General features: G+C 39.2%; 1 long non-coding RNA gene across 1 annotated transcript; it reads left to right on the top strand.

The window, feature by feature from the left end:
- Window positions 1–803: 803 nt before the first annotated feature.
- Window positions 804–4740, top strand: LOC122986696. The gene is made up of 3 exons (XR_006404356.1): window positions 804–901; window positions 2692–2743; window positions 4302–4740. It is a non-coding gene; the product is annotated as an uncharacterized LOC122986696 (long non-coding RNA).
- The last annotated feature ends 1213 nt before the right edge of the window (window positions 4741–5953 follow it).

Here is a 5953-nt window from a genome sequence, read left to right as displayed (position 1 = left end):
AGAGCTGCCAGCACAGCAGTAGACTATTTTAAAGATAAAGGTGGCCACTTAGTTTCCTTTTTTGGTGATGATGTCTGTAGGTAAGTAAATGTAGGTAAAATCAGTAATAAAAGTGCCATATATGATTCAAAATGATTAAAACCTTGTGTTGGTTATCAAAGAATTGCAGTTAATACAGACAGTGGGGATTTGAGCTCTGCTCCTAATACCCTTTGAGCCCCACAGCACTCTTCTCCTTATCTTTAAAAGATAATAAGAGATTTCCAAACAAGGTTGGTAGCCAGCTATCAGAACACTCAGACAGATAAAAAAATCATAAGTAATGCCTTCATTATGTAGCAGTCCCTGGCTTCCAGCAGATGGAAAATGGCACCAATAAACAGTTCACCTTTGTACTGGACAGTCGTAGTGAGTGTCTGTGATGGCACAGGCAGAGATGAGGGAAGGATAAGGAGAACATATGACAATACAGCAGTACATATTACATAGATCCATAAAGTAAACAAAGTACGGAATGGCTCATTTTGAAAATACAACTGATATCAAAGACCGCTTTTGGAGTAAATCAAAGATGGATGTGAAAGTGCACAGCAAAAAGGAAAAACCCTCCTTTTGTACAACAGTCATTGACATGCAGGATTAGGGTGTGACTGTTTATTGACACAACAACCTGTCCTTATCACATCACAATCAATATTATATAGCTTCAGCTACATCCCAGAGTAGTTTAACAGGTGCACTTTATATTCTGAATGCTCTCTGTCCACCACTCCGTCACTTTGTCTGCCTGCAGGCCTCATTGCTCTAATGGACCTGTTAGCTGTTCTGTCATCAGCCTTGGACCATCAGCCACAGAGGACACATACTAGACACATGCCGTGGTCAACACGTTGATGTGGAGGTCAGATAGCAGCCTTATCATTATCTTATCACAGGCATCTGCTCACAGAGAGGATCTGCTGCCCTGCTCTGCTGACAATCAGCTCATTTTTATGCTCCCAATCCAGGTTTTGTGAAAAGTCATAATGACAGCCATAAGCTGATGAGGTCACCATCTAATTGTCTGAGTGGAAATGTACATATAAATCTCCCCCTCTCTCTCTCTCGTACACACGCACACACACACATAAGAGAAAAACATAAATACATATCCACCTACATGCACATGTGCACATAGACAAGCAGATGTACATATAGAAACAAGCACTTTAACGCTCTTTCTCTCACACATATGTCTGGTGAGAGTGCAGAAGTAAAGGATAGGAAGAGTCAACAGACTGCAGGCCGTGAAGGTAAACGACTGGCTCCAGTCTGGCAGAGAAGCTGTTTGGCTGTTATAAACTCATATACACATAGAGCATTTCTCTAACAGGAAGTAACATATACATTATGTCTCTATTGACACAGTACAACAACTAAAGATTTGTGTTCTTTTACGTACTGCACAGGCAATTTTTGTGGATTCTGAATGTTTGGTTAGATACATAAAATATCACCAATTCCTTTCTTATTTGAAACCTTATTACAACTCCTTTTGCAAAATGAACACTCATAACTTGAATATCCTTATTTTTAACTGGTCTGCTTCAATTGATCTCTCATCCTCATTTGTGGTTGGTGACAAATTATTACTGCTTTTTACCTTGATTAACCTCTTAAATAGTTTAGTTGTTTACTTAATTAAAAAAAAATCACCAGTGTTTCACATATTTACACTGCAAATACCTCAAAGAATGCCTCAAAAATAATAAATAAAATTCAATAAATAAGAAAATAAAAGTAACCAATATATAAAATAAATATTAATAAATGAATGTAAATAATTGTCTAATCTTGGAACAATAGTTAAACTATGAAGAACTATATCTATGATGTTGTATGATACTATAATGACTAATCTTCTAAATACCTTTTAAATGAACCAGGACATTTTAAATTCATTGTTGAGTACTAGTCAGGTGTTGTACCTTCATCTGGTAATATCTTTCTTTTTTAAGAGATGATTTAAAGACACTGATAAAGCAATAGACTGACATGAAAAGATAAAGACTTTATTTTGAAGATAATTGTACATGCAAGAGTCCTTTAATCAGGAAGTCAGAGTGAAAAAGAAGTTCAAAGTCATTCCAAGAAATCAATAGACAGTAGCTCTGATAACGCCTTGCTACGTCATGTTTATTTGTTTTTTGGCCTATTCGCCATTAGAGGGCACCACTGGTGTTGTTTCCCCTCAAACATGTCAACAATAAAAACTGACAGCCAGCAGATAAAATTGACAACATGACTTAGTGACTTTTCTATTGTTGGTGAATTTTCTGTTGGTAAAAAAAAAAAAAAAAAAAAAAGCACTCTATATTGAACTTGTTTGTGTACATTTATATGCCATCTCATTGAACACACAATTCAGAGCAGCTGATAAGAGTGACAACACCAACACACAGGTATTGCCTCATGTTGCCTCTGAATTTGCAGATGCATCCAGTTTTTAATCTGGCTGAACTCTGTTTGAGGACAATTAAAGATGATAAAAAAAACTATGATATGATTAGAAACTACTATGCTGACTGTGCTGTACACACTGAAGATGCATTGGAATTTTTTAATGTTCAAGTTTTATTGCATTTGCTCACAGCTGAAAGACATCTTGATAAAAGGCCACTGTCATTTTCTTTATCTGTGTATCTGCCGCAGTATGTGCTCCCAAACTGTTTGTGCAGCCGCAGAAATTCCGGGGTTGCTTGAGGTTAGTAAAACTTTTTTGGGATGACTTTTCACATATTGTAGCAATTTTGACTGCAAAGCCCAGATGGCGTTCTATTTTATTAAACAAGATTAATTTTCCACTCATGAGCTGCCTGGCTAGGAGGCCATTCCTGGTCCAACTATGACAGGTTGTAGTGTGTTCAGCTGGATTAGCCCTGGCATTTCATCACACTGATTTATGCCTTACATAAAGAGACCCTGACACGGATTCACTCTGACAAATGCACATGTAAATAGAAATATTCTAAATGTATCCAGCTTCATAGTAAGATTTCCTGTTTCATGAGACCTCAAAATAGACAAACGTCAGCTCCTTTAATCATGATTACAGTCATGGTAAATAATTTATAACAAACAGCAACAACATGTTAAGCATCCAAGTTGAATTATGGATCATGTCCCTTTTTGAATGCTCTTTAATATACTGTGGTCAGCTTGTATATATACTTTGCAAATCATCACACATATGTCTCACAAAATCTCTGGCAGTCGACGTGTGCGTGGCTTACAATGTGCGAGATGCCTGAACTGGCAAACAGACGAGGCAATGGTGTTGACAGCACTTCCTCATGACCTAACAGAACACTTTGTCAGTTTTTCACCCTGAAAACATCCACAACCCAGGGGTTGAAGCCCACTGGTGCGGTCCCTTTCATGACTCAAAACAGAAAACCTTGAGTGAGGAAGCAGATAATTCCCACCATCTCGAGATAAGAGTCAGTAATGATGCTCTGTGCCAAAAAAAACGAATGGTGTCCTGCTTTGCTACACCTAACCCTCCTATCAATAGAGGCCTAGGATGAGCTTCACATAAAACAATCTTCCCCCTGCCTGGAACGCATCTTAGGCTTTATTGTGAGCAAAGGTCTGCAGCAGCTGGCACTGAGAGGTCTGAGGCTGAAATAATCTTATCTGCCATCAGCTATAAATATTTGACAGAGAAGGGGAGAGAAGGAGAGATGAGGAGAGAGGAAGGGACGAGGAGGAGGAGGAGGAAGACAGACAGAGGCGGTAGGGTAGGGGGGTGGGGGTCTGAGGGACCTTCTCAAAGCCCTGTGACAACTGCGCCTTGGAGATTTCTAACAAATTAAAAGTCAGGCCGAGCTGAGGATTTGCTGGTCTCTTCGAAGCAGGAACAAATTAAGATGCACTTTATAGACATGTTTTTGGCCCTTGGCTGGCCAATTGAATTTGCAGCACAGCACAGACTGTACTTCCTTTACACTCTATGTTCCTCATCACCATCACAAGATCATTCTTTGGTATGGAAACACAGGTGGTACCACAAATAAACACCATAAAACCGTCTGGACAGCTTTTATATTTGTGCAGCACTCCCATAACACTCCTAATCAAAGGAAACAACCCCCAAAACACATTTCAGGTGGTCTGTGTGAATGTGTGTGTGTGGGTGGAGGGAGGAACCGGAGGATGGAGGGGGGCTGAGGGGGGGTCATTCTATTCTTACATCCAACTACGTCAGATTTTTTTAATTCATTCCATATTACCTACTGACTTGTTCTGTTTCCCCTCTCCAGCTCATGGTCCAAACCCTCACACAAAAGGAGAAGATTATAGGAAGAGTGGAAAAACAAAACTAATTACTCGAGGTATTTCAACCAGCCAATGCTGCTTAAAATGTAATTACATGGGTTTAGAGCTCTGGCTGAGGCTGGGGTGGCTGCAAATCTCACATTGGCAGACCTGTCCCTGGTGTAAAATCTGACTGCCGCTGAAAATGACAGCAGGAGAAAGACCTGGTCTGGACGAGGAGATTAGTATCCTGTCACCATCGTCCACTTGAAAAAGAACAGTGGAAAAGAAGTTGAACTGAACTTGATCAACAAAGTTATACCCCCACAACACACAAAAGGGTTTTTGATACAGAAATATCCTCATGTTTATGGATATTGTACACTCTAAAGAGGTCCAATATCATATTATGTCATCTATTTTTACAAGTTTTTATATGATTGTCAACAAGCCAATAAACGCCCTCAAAACTAACAAGTGTTAACTTTAAAACCCAATGAAATTACTTACATCTTTTAAAACTTTTTTTTAAAACACAATAACACAGGTAGCGACATTTTACAAGGACATCTTGTCGTTTAATCACCAATTAACTACTGTAAACTGTTATCTTTGGGTGGATGCACCTTTGAACGCTATCACAGGTAAAGGGACGCACACAAAGGGTGGTAAAGCCATAAAATTAGGGTAGCTATTTGACAAAAGGCAGATACCAGTCTGTATAAGGCAGAGGTGAAGGCTGTGCGCTGGGGGAGCTGATAAGAGCGGCTCATCTTTCTCAGACCACTGGCAGTTGGAGGGGAGCTCTCTTTAAAGTCTAGATAGTTATCTCTTGTTTTCCATCCATAATGGACTAAATGTGGTGAAAGCATAGTTAAAGTAAAGAAAAGCTGTTCCAATACATGCACTAAGTCATATTTTTCCTTGTTATACACACACATTTTTCTCTGATATCCAGTGAAAAATATGTGGGAAAAAATTAAATGAATAAGGAGGTTCAGGTTGGACTAATCCTTGTTGATCAGTGCCTCCAGGCACCTTTACCCCACATCTAATTCATTCATGTGTAGGAGTAAGAGATCCAAACATTTCATAAGAGCATCTACCTCAGCCAGAACTTAACCTCTTTTCTAAAGGGGGCCTGCCTGCTTATGCAATATGACAGTAAAACTCCAACCATAAACTACTGTTTATGCCCTGGCTGTAAAAGAAAGGTGTGTTTCCTCTGCCCGGTTTACTGCACGTCCTCTGTAGCCCTTCCATCATTTCACAGTCTTTTATAAGACGGTCTGTAAAAAGAATCAAATGCAAATGTTTGGGAATAAAAAGCAAACACGAGCCACTGTGCTTTCCATGAATGCAAAGTTAATTGCGCTGTTAAACTGAGGTATGGGTATGTTTCATGTGAGAGACATTATCCTGTATGACCTATTATGAATTCCCTTAAAACATGGGTTTGTTTGGAGTGTTGGATCTGAATCAGTTTTCATTTTTAACTCTTAAAACTCCAAAAAGCCTGCATTATGGAAAGTTAGAATGTCCCTCTGACAGTATAGTTTGCATCAAGAGCATCATTCAACAAGTCATCTACAGCTCTTTTCCATCATCTCCCACTTGGCAACACGTGTTTAGGTTTAGATTAGACAGGAGGGAGAAA

Source organism: Thunnus albacares, chromosome 8 (assembly GCF_914725855.1).
Source record: "Thunnus albacares chromosome 8, fThuAlb1.1, whole genome shotgun sequence".
Lineage (NCBI taxonomy): Eukaryota > Metazoa > Chordata > Actinopteri > Scombriformes > Scombridae > Thunnus > Thunnus albacares.
The sequence above is the reverse complement of the archived record's forward strand: the minus strand, read 5'-3'. Positions and strand labels throughout refer to the sequence as shown.